The sequence below is a fragment of the Saimiri boliviensis genome, assembly GCF_048565385.1.
Source record: "Saimiri boliviensis isolate mSaiBol1 chromosome 19 unlocalized genomic scaffold, mSaiBol1.pri SUPER_19_unloc_3, whole genome shotgun sequence".
Taxonomy (NCBI): Eukaryota; Metazoa; Chordata; class Mammalia; order Primates; family Cebidae; genus Saimiri; species Saimiri boliviensis.
In genome coordinates, this window is record NW_027412504.1 from 954,267 (window position 1) to 972,657 (window position 18,391).

The 18,391-nt window shown below is 38.6% G+C and overlaps 1 long non-coding RNA gene across 2 annotated transcripts in view; it reads left to right on the top strand.

Moving 5' to 3' along the window:
* Positions 1 to 13,503, top strand: part of LOC141583320 (uncharacterized) — a 43,428-nt gene extending 29,925 nt beyond the window's left edge. The window contains exons 2-3 of one of the 2 annotated variants that reach the window (XR_012515987.1): positions 8,819 to 8,957; positions 12,957 to 13,503. This is a non-coding gene — a long non-coding RNA (uncharacterized LOC141583320). Of the gene's footprint in view, positions 1 to 8,818; positions 8,958 to 9,614; positions 9,683 to 12,956 lie in introns of those variants that run through there. The other variant, XR_012515988.1, reaches the window with a different exon arrangement.
* Positions 13,504 to 18,391: the final 4,888 nt, after the last annotated feature.

The window sequence follows — 18,391 nt, forward strand, 5'->3', positions numbered from 1 at the left end:
TAGGTTTTGGGGTACATGTGAAGAACATGCAATATTGTTGCATAGGTACACACATGGGAGTGTGATTTGCTGCCTTCCTCCCTATCACCTATATCTGGCATTTCTCCCCATGTTATCTCTCCCCAATTCCCCACCCCATGCTGTCCCTCCTCTTTTCCCCTGAACAGACCCCAGTGTGTAATGCTCCCCTCCCTGTGTCCATGTGTTCTCATTGTTCAACACCAGCCTATGAGTGAGAACTTGCGGTGTTTGACTTTCTGCTCTTGTGTCAGTTTGCTGAGAATGATGGTTTCCAGGTTCATCCACCTCCCTACAAAGGACACGAACTCATCGTTTTTGATGGCTGCATAATATTCCATGGTGTATATGTGCCATATTTTTCCTGTCCAGTCTATCATTGATGGGCATTTGGGTTGGCTCCAGGTCTTTGCTATTGTAAACAGTGCTGCAATGAACATTCGTGTGCATGTGTCCTTATAGTAGAATGATTTATAATCCTTTCGCTATATACCCAGCAATGGGATTGCTGGGTCAAACGGAATTTCTATGTCTAGGTCCTTGAGGAATCGCCACACTGTCTTCCACAGTGGTTGAACTAGTTTACACTCCCACCAACAGTGTAAAAGTGTTCCTATTTCTCAACATCCTCTCCAGCATCTGTTGTCTCCAGATTTTTTAATGATCGCCATTCTAACTGGCGTGAGATGGAATCTCAATGTAGTTTTGATTTGCATTTCTCTAATGACCAGTGATGATGAGCATTTTTTCATCTTTTTGTTGGCCTCCTGTTTGTCTTCTTTTGAAAAGAGTCTGTTCATATCATTCACCCACTTTTGAATGGGCTTGTTTTATTCTTGTGAATCTGTTTTAGTTCTTTGTAGATTCTGGATATTAGCCCTTTGTCAGATGGGTAGATTGCAAAATTTTTTTCCCATTCTGTTGGTTGCCGATTCACTCTAATGACTGTTTCTTCTGCCGTGCAGAAGCTGTGGAGTTTGATTGGGTCCCATTTATCTGTTTTGGCTTTTGTTGCAAATGCTTTTGGTGTTTTTGTCATGAAGTCCTTGCCTACGCCTATGTCCTGGATGGTTTTGCCTAGATTTTCTTCCACGGTTTTTATGGTATGAGGTCTTCTGTTTAAGTCTTTAATCCATCTGGAGTTAATATTAGTGTAAGCTGTCAGGAAGGGGTCCAGTTTCTGCTTTCTGCACATGGCTAGCTAGTTTTCCCAATACCATTTATTAAACAGGGAATCTTTTCCCCATTGCTTGTTTTTGTCAGGTTTGTCAAAGATTGGATGGTTGTAGATATGTTGTGTTGCCTCCGAGGCCTCTGTTCTGTTCCATTGTTCTATATCTCTGTTTTGGTACCAGTACCATGCTGTTTTGATTACTATAGCCTCGTAGTATAGTTTGAAGTCTGGTACTGTGATGCCTCCTGCTTTGTTCTTTTTGCTTAGAATTGACTTGGCTATGCGGGCTCTCTTTTGGTTCCATATGAAGTTTAAGGTGGTTTTTTCCAGTTCTGTGAAGAAGGTCACTGGTAGCTTGATGGGGATAGCACTGAATCTATAAATTACTTTGGGCAGTATGGCCATTTTCATGATTTTGATTCTTCCTAACCATGAATATGGAATGTTTCTCCATCTGTTTGTGTCCTCTCTTATTTCATTGAGCAGTGGCTTGTAGTTCTCCTTGAAGAGGTCCTTTATGTTCCTCGTTAGTTATATTCCTAGGTATTTTATTCTCTTTGTAGCAATTGTGAATGGCAGTTTGTTCTTTTTTTTATTTTTTATTTTTTTAATGAGACGGAGTTTCGCTCTTGTTACCCAGGCTGGAGTGCAATGGTGCAATCTCGGCTCACCGCAACCTCCGTCTCCTGGGCTCAGGCAATTCTCCTGCCTCAGCCTCCTAAGTAGCTGGGATTACAGGCACGCGCCACCACACACAGCTAGTTTTTTGTATTATTAGTATAGACGGACCACGTTGACCAGGATGGTCTCTATCTCTCGACCTCGTGATCCACCCGCCTCGGCCTCCAAAGTGCTGGGATTACAGGCTTGAGCCACCGCGCCCGGTGGCAGTTCGTTCTTGATTTGGCTCTCTTTCAGTCTGTTATTGGTGTATAGGAATGCTTGTGATTTATGCTCATTAATTTTGTTTCCTGAGATTTTGCTGAAGTTGCTTATCAGTTTCAGGAGATTTTGGGCTGAGACGATGGGGTCTTCTAGATAAACAATCATGTCGTCTGCAAATAGAGACAATTTGACTTCCTCCTTTCCTATTTGAATACGCTTTATTTCTTTTTCTTGCCTGATTGCTCTGGCTAGAACTTCCAATACTATATTGAATAGGAGTGGTGAGAGAGGGCATCCTTGTCTAGTGCCAAATTTCAAAGGGAATGCTTCCAGTTTTTGCCCATTTGGTATGATATTGGCTGTTGGTTTGTCATCAATAGCTTTGATTATTTTGAGATACATTCCATCAATACCTAGTTTATTCAGAGTTTTTAGCATAAAGTCCTGTTGAATTTTGTTAAAAGGCTTTTTCTGCATCAATTGAGATAATCATGTGGTTTTTGTCTTGGTTCTGTTTATGTGGTAAATTATGTTTATAGACTTGCATATATTGAATCAGCCTTGCATCCCCAGGATGAATACTACTTGATCATGGTGGATAAGCTTTTTGATGTGCTGTTGCAATTGGTTTGCCAGTATTTTATTGAAGATTTTTGCATCTATGTTCATCATGGATATTGGCCTGAAGTTTTCTTTCTTTTCTTTCTTTTTTTTTTTTTTTTTTTTTTTTTTTTTGAGACGGAGTTTCGCTCTTGTTACCCAGGCTGGAGTGCAATGGCGTGATCTCGGCTTACCGCAACCTCTGCCTCCCGGGTTTAGGCAATTCTCCTGCTTCAGCCTTCTGAGTAGCTGGGATTACAGGCATGTGCCACCATGCCCAGCTTATTTTTTGTATTTTTAGTAGAGACGGGGTTTCACCATGTTGACCAGGATGGTCTTGATCTCTTGACCTCGTGATCCACCCGCCTCGGCCTCCCAAAGTGCTGGAATTACATGAAGTTTTCTTTTCTTGCTGAGTCTCTGCTGGGTTTTGGTATCAGGATTATGTTGGTCTCATAAAATGATTTGGGAAGGATTCCCTCTTTTTGCATAGCTTGGAATAGTTTCAGAAGGAATGATACCAGCTTCTCTTTGTATGTCTGATAGAATTCATCTGTGAATCCATCTGGACCTGGACTTTTTTTGGGTTGTAGGCTCTTAATTGCTGCTTCAACTTCAGATCTTGTTATTGGTCTCTTCAGGGTTTTGACTTCTTTCTGCTTTAGGCTTGGGAGGATGCAAGTGTCCAGGAATTTATCCATTTCTTCCAGGTTTAATAGTTTTTGTGCATAGAGTTGTTTGTAATAATCTCTGATGATGGCTTGTATTTCTGTGGAATCTGTGATAATATCCCCTTTATCGTTTGTTATTGAATTTATTTGATTATTCTCTCTTTTCTTTTTTATTAATCTGGCTAGTGGTCTATTTTGCTGATATTTTCGAGAAACCAACTCCTAGATTTGTTGATTTTATGAAAGGTTTTTTGTGTCTCTATCTCCGGTTCTGCTCTGATCTTAGTCATTTCTTGTCTTCTGCTAGGTTTTGAGGTTTTTTTTGAGCTCGCTCCTCTAGCTTTTTCAATTTTGACCATAGGGTGTCGATTTTAGATCTCTCCTTGCTTCTCATATGGGCACTTATTGCTATATATTTTCCTCTAGAGACTGCTTTAAATGTGTCCCAGAGATTCTGGTATGTTGTGTCTTTGTTCTCATTGGTTTCAAAGAACATCTTTATTTCTACTTTCATTTCTTTGTTTATCCAGTCAACATTCAAGAGCCAGTTTTTCAGTTTCCATGAAGCTGTGTGGTTCTGTTAGTTTCTGCATTCTGGGTTCTAACTTGATTGCACTGTGATCTGAGAGACTGTTTGTTATGATTTCCGTTCTTTTGCATTTGCTGAGGGTGATTTACTTCCGATTATTTGGTCAATTTTAGAGTAGGTGCAATGTGGTGCTGAGAAGAATGTATATTTTTTGGATTTGGGGTGGAGCATTCTGTAAATGTCTATTAGGTTTGCTTGGTCCAGGTCTGAGTTCATGTCCTGGATATCCTTATTAATTTTCTGTCTCGTTGATCTGTCTAATATTGACAATGGGGTCTTAAAGTCTCCCACTATCATAGTGTGGAAGTCTAAGTCTCTTTGTAAGTCTTTAACAACTTGCCTTATGTATCTGGGTGCTCCTGTATTGGGTGCATATATATTTAGTATCATTAGCTCTTCTTGTTGCATTGATCCTTTTACCATTATGTAATGTCCTTCTTTGTCTCTTTTGATTTTTGTTGGTTTAAAACCTATTTTATCAGAGATGAGAATTGCAACTGCTGCTCTGTTTTTTGCTCTCCATTTGCTTGGTAAATATTCTGCTGTCCCTTTATTTTGAGACTTTGTTTATCATTACATGTGAGATTGGTTTCCTGGATACAGCACACCAATGGGTTTTGGCTTTTTATCCAGTTTACCAGTCTGTGTCTTTTGATTGGAGCATTTAGCCCCTTTACATTTAGGGTTAATATTGTTATGTGTGAATTTGATCCTGCCATTTTGATGCTAGCTGGCTGTTTTGCCTGTTAGTTGATGCAGATTCTTCATTGTGTTGATGCTCTCTACTCTTTGGTATGTTTTTGGAGTGGCTGGTACTGGTTGTTCTTTTCTATGTTCAGTGCCTCCTTCAGGACCTCTTGTAAAGCAGGCCTGGTGGTGATGAAATCTCTGAGTACTTGCTTGTTCACAAAGGATTTTATTTTTTCTTCACTTACGAAGCTTTGTTTGGCTGGATATCAAATTCTGGGTTGAAAGTTCTTTTCTTTAAGGATGTTGAATATTGGCCCCCACTCTTTTCTGGCTTGTAGGGTTTCTGCTGAGAGATCTGCTGTGAGTCTGATGGGCTTCCCTTTGTGTGTAACCCGACCTTTCTATCTGGCTGCCCTTAGCATTTTCTCCTTCATTTCAGCCCTTGTGAATCTGATGATTATGTGCCTCGGGGTTGCTCTTCTTGAGGAATATCTTTGTGGTGTTCTATATTTCCTGGATTTGGATATTGGCCTGCCTTGCTAGGTTGGGGAAGTTTTCCTGGATAATATCCTGAAGAGTATTTTCCAGCTTGGATTCATTCTCTCCATCACATTCAGGTACACCTATCAAATGTAGATTAGGTCTTTTCACATAGTCCCATATTTTTTGTGGTCAATTCGGCTGTTGAAACTTGTGTATGCTTCATGACATTCTCTTGTTGTGTTTTTCAGCTCCATCTATTCACTTATATTCCTCTCTAAGTTGTTTATTCTTGTTAGCATTTCATCAAATCTTTTTTAAAAGTTCTTAGTTTCTTTGCGTTGAGTTAGAACATGTTCTTTTAGCTCACAGAACTTTCTAATTACCCACCTTCTGAAGCCTGAGTCTGTCAATTCATCATATGTATTCTCCTCATCCAGCCTTGTTCCCTTGCTGGTGAGGAATTGTGATCCCTTCTAGGAGGAGAGGCATTCTGGTTTTGGGTGTTTTCATTCTTTTTGCACTGCCTTCTTCCCATCTTTGTGGATATATCCACCAGTTGTCTTTGTAGCTGTTGACTATCAGATTGAGTCTCTGAGTGGATGTCCCATTTGTTGATAATGAAGTTATTTCTTTCTGTTTCTTAGTTTTCCTTCTAACAGTCTGGCTTCTCTGCTGTAGGACTGCTGAGGTCCACTCCAGGCCCTGCTTGTCTGGGGGTCACCTGCAGCAGCTGCAGAACAGTAAGGGTTGCTGCCAGTTTCTTTTTCTGCTATCTTTGTCCCAGAAGGATACTTGCCAGATGTCAGTTTTATCTCTCCTTTGTGAGGTGAATCTTGGCATATACCGGGGTCAGAGAGCTGCTTGAGGAGACAGTCTGTCCTTTATAGGAACTCAAGTGCTGAGCTGTGAGCTCCGCTGTTCATTCAGAGCTGCTAGGCAGGTACATTTAAGTCTGCTGCAGCAGAACTCATAAACCACACCTTTTTTTTTTCTTCCCAGGTTCTTTGTCCCAAGGAGTTAGGGCTTTATTTATGAGTTTCTGTTGTGCTGCTGGCTTTTTTTCAGGGCTGCCCTACCCAGGGAGGAGACAGCCTTGTCACTGTCTGCCTGCCGAGGCTTTGCTGAGCTGCTGTGGGCTCTGCCCAGCTGCCATGTGAACTTCCCTGCAGTCCTGTTTCTATGGGTGTAGTTAGAACTTCCTTGGCATTGGTGGCCCACCTCTATAATGGCCGACTCTCTCTGTAATGGTGGACTGCCTCAGGAATGGCAAACTACCTCTGTAGTGGTGGACTGCCTCAGTAATGGCAGATGCCCCTCCCCCCCAGAGCTGGGCCTTCCCAGGTTCAGCTGTGCTTGCTGTGAAACTCTCAATACAGAGTGTTTCGGGTTGCTTTTTTTTTGTGTGGAGGTGGGACCAGCTGAGACTGATCACCTGGCTCCCTGCCTCAGAGCCCCTTAAAATAAATTATTTTTCTTTCATTAACGGTAGACTGTCTCCCAGGTGTTCCAGTCACCTGTTGAAAAGGCGCCAGGATCTGTGTGATTTCCCATGCGGTGACCCACTGTGCCAGCTGAAACAGCAGCACTGAGATTCGTGGTGCTTTTTTGCCTGAGACTCTCCTGGTCTGGCTCCCTGTTTCAGTACCCTTTTTAATCAGATGAATGGGCGACTTTGCCTTCCCAGAGCTCCAGTCACCGGCTAAAATGGCATCCGGACCTGTGTATTTTGTATGGAGAACCGCCATGCTGGGGCACCAGCAAAACAGTTGCACTGGCAAAAACAGCCATGCAGGGCAAAACAACTGTGGGGGCCAAGACAGGCATGTTGGCCACCCATGGGGCTCCTCCGCTTGGGAATCTCCTGGTCTGTGAGCAATAAAAATACATCTGGAAATGCAGCATCCACTCACCCTCCATGCTTTTCCTGAGAGCTGCAATCCTGAGCTGCTCCTAATTGGCCATCTTGGATGCCCTCTCTAGATAATAGTCGAGAAGAGATTTGATTGTTTACCCTTGGGTAGATGAAGCGTTACTGAAACATACTGTCATTCACTCCAAGTTTCAAAACCTCTTTGTAGTGCTTCAGTTTCTTGTCATGAAGGAGGTTCAATAAGTTTTTATTAAGAATTAGGTTTGAGGCTGGGCGCGGTGGCTCAAGCCTGTAATCCCAGTACTTTGGGAGGCCGAGGTGGGTGGACCATGAGGTCAAGAGATCAAGACCATCCTGGTCAGCATGGTGAAACCCCGTCTCTACTAAAAATACAAAATAATTAGCTGGACATGGTGGCACGTGCCTGTGGTCCCAGCTACTCAGGACACTGAGGCAGGAGAATTGCCTGAACCCAGGAGGCGGAGGTTGCAGTGAGCTGAGATCATGCCCTTGCACTGCAGCCTGGGTAACAAGAGTGAAACTCCGTCTCAAAAAAAAAAAAAAAAAAAGAATTAGGTTTGATATGAATAATGCACTAATACAAAGGTGAGATTTAACTTTTCCCTGTGAACAAGATTTTCATGTATTATTTTAAAAATGAAAAATTTTTGCCTGACCTTTTGAATAAACTGGAACAACAGGAAAGGGAAAAATATATATTATTTGGAAAGAGAAGTCATCCCTCTATTAATGAGTAAAGGTTTTTGCCTTTTTAGAATTTTTGAGTTATCACTTTGGTTAATGAGTGACTTAAGATAACCTGGGATTTGATATCTGAGAAACTTGTAAAAATCAAATTATAAATCACTTGTTTTTCTTACATACATATCTTTTAGATATTATATCCCCTAAAGTACATAAATGACATTTGGCTTATTTGGTATAAAAACCATAGAGGAAGAATTGTCAGAAAGCATTGTCAGGTCAGATACAGTGGCTCCCATCTGTAATCCCAGCACTTTGGGAGGCGAGGGAGGGTGGATCATCTGATGTCAGGAGTTAGAGATCAGCTTGGCCAATATGGTGAAACCCCATCTCTACTAAAAATACTAAAAGTTAGCCAGGTATTGTGGCAAGCACCTATAATCCCAGCTACTCAGGAAGCTGAGGCCGGAGAATTACTTGAACCCAGGAGGTGAAGGTTTCAGTGAACAGAGATTGCAGCATTGCACTCCAGTCTGGGCAACAAGAACAAAACTCTATCTCAGGAAAAAAAAGAAAGCATTGCCAAATGTGAAATGGTGTTTCATTTTCCTTGGACTGTATTTGCATAAATATGTTATCCTAAGACTTCTTTGTCATCCACAGACATTTGTTGTCTTGTTTTAATCCTCTTTGAAAGGTGACTTATAATCTGCTATAGGACATTGGCAGGTGCTCCTAAATGCAGGTTTCTGATAACTTTGGAAATTTTGTCATTAGCATAAAGAAAAAACTTTCAGGACTCTCATGGAGACCTGAAATGTTCAAGAATATAAAGCAGAACAGGTGATAACTGCACGGAGTGAACTAATATAGACTGAAGTAATCTTTTTGGCTTTGCTTAAAATATTACTGATCCTTTGTTTTGTTTTTCAGAGTTCAGGAAGCTTATTTTGAGCTATTTACAGCTTTTAGCAATTGAGTAAAATATACTCCAATTGAGTAAACAAAATTAGAATCATATTTGTTTCTCTCTATTTGTTTACTCCAGAATTTAGAATCTATTTGTGAATAGATTCTTAACTTATGGAAATATAATTTGCATAAGTGCAAAAGAATGTTTTCTTCTGCAACAGGTCACAATTGGAGAAATTAGTTATTTTGGCAAGGCTTTGACTGGAATGGCATGCTTTCCCTAAGGAATCAAACTTGATGTATAGAGTCAATAAAAACCCTTTGGGAAAACTGGCTTCATACCTTGTCTACACATTCCCTGTAAGTAACTTGTGGTAAGTAAATAATGTCACTTCCTGACAGGCTTATGAGACCCAAGTTATCCTGTGACCTCAAAAGAGAAATTTATGCAACTCATGTAGTTATTTGAGGGGACAGACCCATAGCTGGGCTCAGCTTTAAAAAGTCTTATCTGAGATTCACTTTATGAAACCAAGTTTTATGAAATCCGATTTTGAAAACATATTAAAAATAATTATTCTTGCTATACTTTATACAAATATTCAGGCCAGGTATAATAGAGACATTTGGTCATATCATGATTTTTCCTTAGTAAAAATGGGAGACTGGAGAGAGAAAAAAATTATACTTTAAGAACTAAGGGCCGGTAGTGGTGGCTCACTCCTGTAATCCCAGCACTTTGGGAAGCTGAGGTGGGCGGATCACAAGGTCAGGAGATTGAGATCCTTCTGGCCAATATGGGGAAACCCCATCTCTCCTAAAAATACAAAAAAATTAGCTGGATATGGTGGCATACACCTGTAGTCCCAGCTACACTGGTGGCTGACGCAGGAAAATCACTTGAACCCAGGAGGTGGAGATTTCAGTGAGCCAGGATTGCACCACTGACAGTGTGGGACTCCGTCTAAAAAAAAAGAGGTCCAGGTTCAACCTCCAAGGGTTGGCCTCTGTCTGCAGGAAACCTGGAACCCCCATCTAACAGAGGAGGCCCCAGGCTGGAGTCAGGAAGCCTTCAGAGTCACCAGGTGAGTAGATCAGAGCTGGAAACATAGAGCAGGTGGAAGCCCTGGACTCTTCTAGTGAGGGCTGAGAAGCTGGGGTAGGAACACATTCCATGGGCAAATGCACACAAGGGGTCCCTGGGCCCCTTCCCCTGCCCAGTGACTGCCAAGTTCCTAAGGAACTTCTGAGGCCTGAGACCCAGGGACATACTACCTGATCATCACCCCCACACCTTTCTGCCAAGATGAGACAATGCCCAGTACAGGCAGGTGGTCTAGGATTGGGGTCTGGGGTGGGGTGCATGTTCCTAACTAGCAGGTGCCCTTACATAAAGCTGCCTGAGCTGGTTGCACCATCACTTGTTAGTCTGCCTATGTGTGGCCTAGATTCAAAGGCCCAGTTGTCCATTCTGGCTATGCCATTCCCTGGATCCTCTGCGAGACCCAATAGTGTATAAGGAGTTTGAATAACTTTGCTTTTAGATCCTGAATAAGAAGATTTATTGTTACTAGATTTTATCTGTAAAAACATTTTCTGCATTTTCAATGAGATTTGACTTACTAATTTTGGATAAAATCCAATTGGTTAATTTTAAAAATTGAAAAATTTTTGTTTTTTAGGTAATGATTTTCTAAAGTGCCCACAGAACTTGGCAAATAGGCTTGCCATGTTACACTATTAGTATAGGCTTGCTGAATTTGAATTTTTGTAAGAGGCACTATTATTCTTATGGTATTAAATCCATGCACTTTTACAACTTGAGACCTCCCCATTCCAATCAAAGTTGCAATTCAGTCCAAATACAGAGTGTGAGTGCTACTATGAAGTAAAAACAGCCACTCCACTAAATCCTGATTTTTGAATAATAACTCCTAAGAGATTATTACTAAGAGAGTGTAAGATAGTGTTAAATAGGGAAAATTAATAATGTTAAAGGCTTGTTATGATTAATTTTACTTACTTGAGCCTTATGAATTTTTTTCTTCAATTACTTGCAATTCCATTTTAGCTTTTTAAGTTAATTCTTGAGGACTATGCAGACTGGAATCTTCTCAAAGAATAGAAAACAAATTACTCATAGCATAAGGTGAAATGGCTAAAGTAGGTCTTATCTAATTGATATTTCAAAGTAACTTCTGGAAATTATTTAGAGTTTTTAAATTATCTCTTCTGATGAACACCTTTTGAAGTGACATAGTGAGGGTTTTTTTTTTTTTTTTTTTTTTTTTTTTTACCAACATGCACAAATACGAATAAGGTGTTATAGTTTGAATTTTATCTGGAGCTACTATTAACCTAGTACATTGAATGGATTTCTTTTTTTAAATGGTTATAGCATTGTATAAGTAACTCTTTATTTGGTGCAGTACAAAGAATATTATATAATGAATAATATAGCACTGAGGACATTTTTTTCTAGTGGGCTTAATAGCTGTGTCCACATAAGTTTGACAAACTGTGGAACTGTTTAACATCCCTTGGGGAAGCACTTTTCAATAATATTTTTAGGCAGGTTTTTGATTAGTATAATAGGAAAAGTGAAGGCAAATTGCTTACAGTTCTTTTCTGCCAAAGGAATCGTAAAAAAAAAAAAAGAAAAGAAAAGAAAAAAAAAGAAAGTCCTTCAAATCAATAATAGTAGTAGACAATTTTTTTGAATCATAGTGGGTAAAAGTAGTATAGCTGCATTAATTGCTCTGAGATCTGTTAACATTTTTTATTTTTTAGATTTCCTTTTTATTACAAAAATAGGACAGTTTTAAGCTAAAAATGTGGGAACTATATGTTCTTTTTCTAATTGTTTAGCAACTACATTTAAAAAAATCTCCAGTTTTTGTACGTGGCCATTGTTCTATCAAAATTGGTTTATTATCTAACCATTTTCAAGCTCTTGGTTTTGGAGGTTTAACAATGGCTGTCATTAAAAATGATATTCTAACCATGTTGAGAACTTTGTCCCTTAACTTCTAATGATTCTTTTAGACCCTGTAAATTTTTTTCTATTCCCGTTTCAGGCACATAGCCCATGGCCTCCATTATTTGTTGATTTTGGGAGCTATACGATTGTTCAGGTATTAAGACTTTGGTTCCCCACTGCTGTAATAAGTTTCTTCCCCACAAGTTAATAGGAATCTGAATTACAATAGACTGAATGGGGCCCTTTGCATGGTAAGATAAGACTGCTTTGATAAACTTCTGAGGCCTACCCCACTCTGACTATATTAGAGTGAGCATTTTATACAGGCCAAGAAAAGGGTCAGTGCTGAACAGAAATAATTGAGATATTTGTGCTAGTATTAACTAAACGTTTAAAATTTTTTTCTATGAATAGTGACTTTACATGCTGGGTGTTTATCTGTAATTTGATATATCCAGTATGCAGCTTTGCCCTGCTTATTTGTACTTCCAAATCCTCCAATTCTTTCATCTTTGCTTTGACTTAATTTGATGTAAGGTAAAAGTAAGATTTGTGTTATGCGTTTTTTAGGTTTAGCACTGCAAGTATTGGAAAATGACATACAATTTGCATTCCCCCTGTAAAATTACTATTAATAGCTTCTGTATGAAATTTTATCCCTTTAGTATTAAGGCTAGGTTTTTCTAAAAGCAAAACCACTGTTTCTGTAGGTAAGGGCTTACAAACTCCTGCTGGTATTTTTTCGTGGAGGCTCCCCAGGTAAAATATTTACTTTCTGAGTGCTACACAAATTTGCTGCTGCGCTTTTATTGGTGGCAGGGGACAAACATTGTACAGAGATAAGAGAGTAACTTAAGCAGGATAGGACCCAGTTGGAATCGGGTTCCCTTCCTTATTAAATTTTGAATGACATTGATTAGCCCAATTATTTTTCTTTATTTTTTTACACTTAGGGCAAATATCTGGTTTAGTATTTTTTGTTGTTACCCTCAGCTGAGGTCCTGTTCTTAGATTTTGTCTGCAGTCCTTTTGGTGTGTTCCTTTTTTCCAGAATGGAAACAAGCTCCAGGAAATGCAGCAGTCCCATTGTTTACCCTCAATCCTGCCATAGTTGGCACTAATAATGTAGCCTTATGTAAATTTCCTCCATTGCCATCATGAGCCTTAATATAGTCCATTAAATGAGCTATCCCTTTAAAAGGCTGCTTAGCAACATGACATTTTGTATTAGCATTATTGATTGCTTGTTTAAGTTTCTTTAGAAATTTAAATGGCATTTAAATGGAAAAGGCTTCAATGTTACCTAAAACTGTCCCTGCTCATTTTGGGGTGCATTATAACTGGAAACTGCTATCCCTCTAAATTTTCATCTTTACCAGCCTGCTGAATCCCAGCCTGAATAGACAATTACTGCTGTGGAAGGCCGGTATAGAGCCACTGGAGCAGCAAGCTTTGCTTTTTGAACAACGTTTAAGTTTTCCAACAGGGAAATATCAGGTAGGTTTGGCCATTTTACTTTTTGAGAATGGGCTTAACAGTTTTACTTTTTAACTTAACTGATATTACTTCCATTTGGTTTAAAGCTTTTCTTTAAAGGGTGTAGTTTTACATGCTTAGCTTCTACTTGCTTTTTAACTAATTTATGGGCTAGATGTAATTTCTTCCCCTTTAGAAGCTACTGCTTTAATTAAATCAGATTTTAAAAGAGTTATCTCAGAGATAACAAAGAAATTATTATTAGAATTTAAATGTTACTTAAACCTTAGCGGAGAATTACAATTTTGGATGTTACTTGTTTACAAAGAACACACAAAATTTTGCTGTGGAACACCTGCGGAGAGCAGCACGCAGCTATTTGGACCTGGCCCCACATGGCTGCTGCTTGCTGCGTTCTGCTTGTGTTCTGCTTGTGGTACTCACTACTGAGCCTGGGCCACAGTTGTGGCCTTGGGCTGAGTCTGTTCGCTTGAACGCTGCTTTGACCTTTCTTTGCTGCTGAGCTGTTACCATTTTTTTCTTTTTCTTCCCTGCCCTCCCCACCCCTGTAATGCTATTAAAGTTAGAAATACCTGTAATGCTATTAAGGTTAGAAATCTAGCAAATGAAAATCTGTTGATTCTTAAAAATGTATTTTAAATTTCTGGGCTTAAATGTGTAACAACATAAACATTTGACTAATTCTGCTGCCATAATTAATATGGAAGCTTCAGTTTAATACAGTTACACAGATCTGAAAAAACAATTGCTCTAAAGCTAACAACAGCAATGAGAAAATTATCAGAATAATTACCATCGCGTTAATATCTGCACACAAAATGTTTAGAATAGTAAGCTAGGATTTGAACCTAGGCAATTTGGTCTCAGAGAGAAAAAGTGTTCTGTTCCCAGTGAGTTCATAGTCAAATAGGTGCTGGGAGAGGAGGAAAACGAAAATGAAGTCACACAGATGAATGCATGCTGTAATTCTGGACAATTTTAGGAAGGAGTGGTATATGCTACTAAAAAAGCCTGAGGTTGCAAGATTTGACTTATCTAGAGGAAGATGAAGGCTTGGCTGTTGCCTGACTTGTGAAGAATGCATAGGCCTTTTTAACTAGATAAAGCTGTAGGGTGGGGGCCTGGAAGAGCTTTCCAAGCAGAAGACTGAGCTTCTGCAAATGGCCTGTGGCAATCTGTTTGCTTAGCCTGTATGAACAGAGAGAAAGAAGGCTATCCTGGCCAGATGACAGGAAGTAAAGGGAGCTGAGTCCTGAATGAGGTGGGAAAAGGTGGAAGCCAGACCAAGGTGTGAACGTTTTGTACTGTATTTCCATAAGAGCTCTGGGCAATATGTTAAGCTCTGGGTGACTTGGTAAGATTGATGTTCCAAATGATAAGTCTGGCTCTAATGGAGAAAACAAGTTGGAGTAAGGCAAGAGTAGAAGCCAGTGACCTGGTGTGAGAATGAGATACTGGAGTAGACTGAGGTTTGTTGTTAGGCTCTTAGGTGACAGGTGTGATGAGGGGTAATGGAGGTAAGTCGAGATATTTCACATGTATTTAGGAGATAAAGGTTTTAAAAACGATGCTGCATTGAATGTTGGTATGAGAAGGCAGGAGATTGAAAGACCCCAATGTGTCTATATATTCTTTATCTTTTCCAGCCTCTGGGATTGATTATAATGTCTTTGGAGTCTTGTGAAATAGTGCTTCTTAAACTGAAGCTCTTGATTCTCCTTACTTCTGTGGAGATCCTGACTCAGGAGGTTTTGCTTGAGGATCTAAAATTTGGAAATTTAGAGCCATTAGTCTTCTTTTGGATTTTTGAGGTATCTTGTTTGAACATTCTTACGTTCAAGCACATTTGGAAAATGCTGATATAGACAGTGTGTAAGATAGTCAGTGATTCTCAATATTGGCTACACATTAGAGTTGCCAGGGATGCTTTTAAGAATATGTATGCCAGGGCCCTACCTGAAACAATTAAATCAGAATCTGTGAGTTGAGCCTGGATGTTGATATTTTAACAGGTGATTGGGATATGCAGCCAGTATGAACCTCTGAGTTAAATTATAATTCTAGAAAGCATGTGGAAAAAAAACTGGGATAATATGAAGATAGAAGCATGCCAGGCATATATTAAAAATGATTTGTAAAGCAAAACATGGACAAATTACTCAAAATAAAATCAATAAAGTAGTAAAGGTACTGAATTATGCTGTGTCCACTGGGATATTTTCAACCTTTTCCAAATGACTATATAAAATTATTCTTCCATCTTCCTGCAGGAATTATTAAATAGTGTATATAGTACTTGATATACTTCTCTAAATTGGACATAAAGCAAATGTCTTAAATTGAGAGAAACTCTTCATGAAAAGAATCAAAGTATTCAAATGAAGATAAAGTAACTTTGGCCATTTAGCATGATCTGAGGTTATTTATAAAATAAACCAGGCAGAACTATAATTTCTGTACTCGTAAGCTTTGTATTTTTACTTCTCAGTAAATTTTATGTTAAAAGACATTAATACTTGCTGTTTGTTATTGGATACTTATGTCCATTGTTGAGAATGCTTTGCATTTAAAGCAAAGCACAAATAAAAATATAACTACAAAAATGATTTCTATAATTAAGTTAAAAAATTAGAATGCCCGAGACCTAAAAGTTATTCTCATTCGCAGGTGATATAAAGAGAACAACTTAGTTAGGTGACCCAAGCTTTAGAAATGCAAAGGTCTCTAGAGGGATTCCTGGCTTTACATTTCTATCAGTCAATCAATCTGGCTATCATTCATCTATCAATCAAGTTATACTCAATCCTCAAAAACTGCATATTTAAAAGTTAAATATATATATTTAAATCATAGAATGTAATGTTTTGACATATTTATAAACTTGTGAACCCCTTGCAACAAAAATAATGAACATATCCTTCAGCTCCCAGAGTTTACTCATGTATCTCTGCAATCCTTTGCTCCCACATTTCCTCATTCCCCATTCTTCATACATACAGAATATACTCCTTTTTTGTCCTGTTTTTTGTTTCATCCAGAAAAAATATTTTGAGATTCATCCATATTGTTGCTTATACTGATAATTCATTTCTTGTTATTGCTAAGTAGTAGTCCATTACATATAATCACCTCAGATTTTCTATATTTCTTGATGGATATTCAAAGCATTCCTAGTTTTTGGCTATTACAAATAAAACGGCTATGAACATCCATATACAACGTTACATACAAGGTTAAAGGAGAGCAGTATCAGAAAGAATATTTTCTTTCAGAACTTTGGAGTAGAATGGCTGAATCAAATGGTAAGTGTATGTTTGACTATTTAAGAAAATACCAAAATATTTCATGAAGCAGCTGTATCATTGCACATTCCCACCAATGTTTTTCCCATAGACAAACCCTCCAAAGGCCTGGATGGATAAACCTGTCTGTAAATATTTCAGAATTCATGTGAGGGAGGGAGACTGGATCTGGTACTCTCAGTAAACCCAGTTTCTAGCATGGCACCTCACTTTAGCTTTTACTGTGCCTCCACAACCTGGATTCTGACACTCTTTGACCCAGTTTCTACAGAGAATAAATTAATTATCTCCTGAGACATAAAAAAGAGGAAATTACTTGGTTGCATGAAGTCAGAGAAAGAGACACAGAATCCAGTTGTCCTTTTACAGACACCTAGGCAATGCTTCATTTTCAGTGTCATGATCCTTAAGCCCCTATAACTTCAGAAATACCTGGCATCTTCGATGTCTAAAATTTTCCAGGATTCTAAAAGATAAGTTAGCTTATTTCTCATTGGAATCTTGCTTAGCTTCCACTTAGGCAACACCTTTCTCCTTTCTGTAAAGTCAGCTATCACCTAGCAATTTTTCCTCTTCCAAAAGTTGGTTAACATCTCTTGCTCTGTCACTTAATATGGTATTATATTTCTCTTATTGCTTAGCTGACACTTCAGCAATGTTTGGAGAGGGAGCAGACATAAACAACTGTATTGTTACATCTATGCAAAGTAAAACAGCGAAAACCTTTCATGCATGTTGGTTATTAGACTTGGCTACTCCAAGTCTCCTGCCCCTTCTAAGATCTCTGAATGTCTCCCATGATTTAGCAACGAATGAGGTAATGTCTTATGCAATAGGGGGGCTTCTAGGCCCCTGATCTAGCACTTAGCTGTTTATTTTGATTGGGTGGCATGTGTTCTGATTGATCTGTAAGTTTTCTTGAGTAGTTGGCATCTGGTTCTGATTGATCCTGTCCATAATATACTCTGCTAAATAATTTTGATATCACTCTTGAATAAAGGAACTCTAACCCATATCATCTGAGGAGGAATTGAATGAAATGAAGTATGAGGTTAAGAGAGTAGAGTTAGGAAGGATATTTTAATTATTTAAAAATACAGTAGGACTTAGTGACATGTTCAAAATAAACCATAGATTTAGATGTAGGGAAGAATTAATTTCAATATGAACATGAAACTTCTAAAGGTTAAACCTTATCAAAGTTCAAATGAGCAGTTCTATTTTTTCCCTAACTTTGGGAAGAATAATGTAGCTACAATTATATCTATCTCTAATATGTTATATACAACATAATACATGATTTTAAAATATAACATATATTCTACGTTTAGACTATAAGAGCAATGCAGCCTTTTACAGCAGCACGTGCTGAAAAACTTAGCATAGGAAAGTCTGAATAAGAGGCTGGGCATGGTGGCTTATGCCTGTAATCCCAGCACTTTGGGAAGCTGAGGTGGGTAGATTACTTTAGCCCATGATTTTGAGTGGGCAACATGGTAAATCCCCATCTCTACTAAAATACAAAATAATAATAATAATAATAATTAATAACAAGTAGCTGGGCGTGGCAGCCTGCACCTATAATCAGAGCTACTCAGGAGGCTGAGGTACAAGAATTGCTTGAGCCTGGGAGGTGGAGGTTGCAGTGAGCTGAGATCATGCCACTGCACTCCAGCCTGGGCGACAGAGTGAGACTGTCTCTCAAACAACAACAACCAAAAAAAAAAAAAAAAGGAAAGAAAGAAAGAAAAAAAAAGTAGGAATAAGAAAACAGAAAACTCTGTCATTTTATAACTGAGAAATGATGATGATATATTATTTCCATGTAATTAATTTTTTTAGTAAAATAAATAAATTTGTCCTTTGAGGTTTTCCTACCTTATGTATTTGACATTTGAGACCTTATTTAAAATATCTACCTTAAAATGATTTTCGATCACAGGAGGCAGTCCATTCTTTTATCCAAGAAAATTCTGGAAATCCCTAAAATGTATGTATACAATATGCATAACATG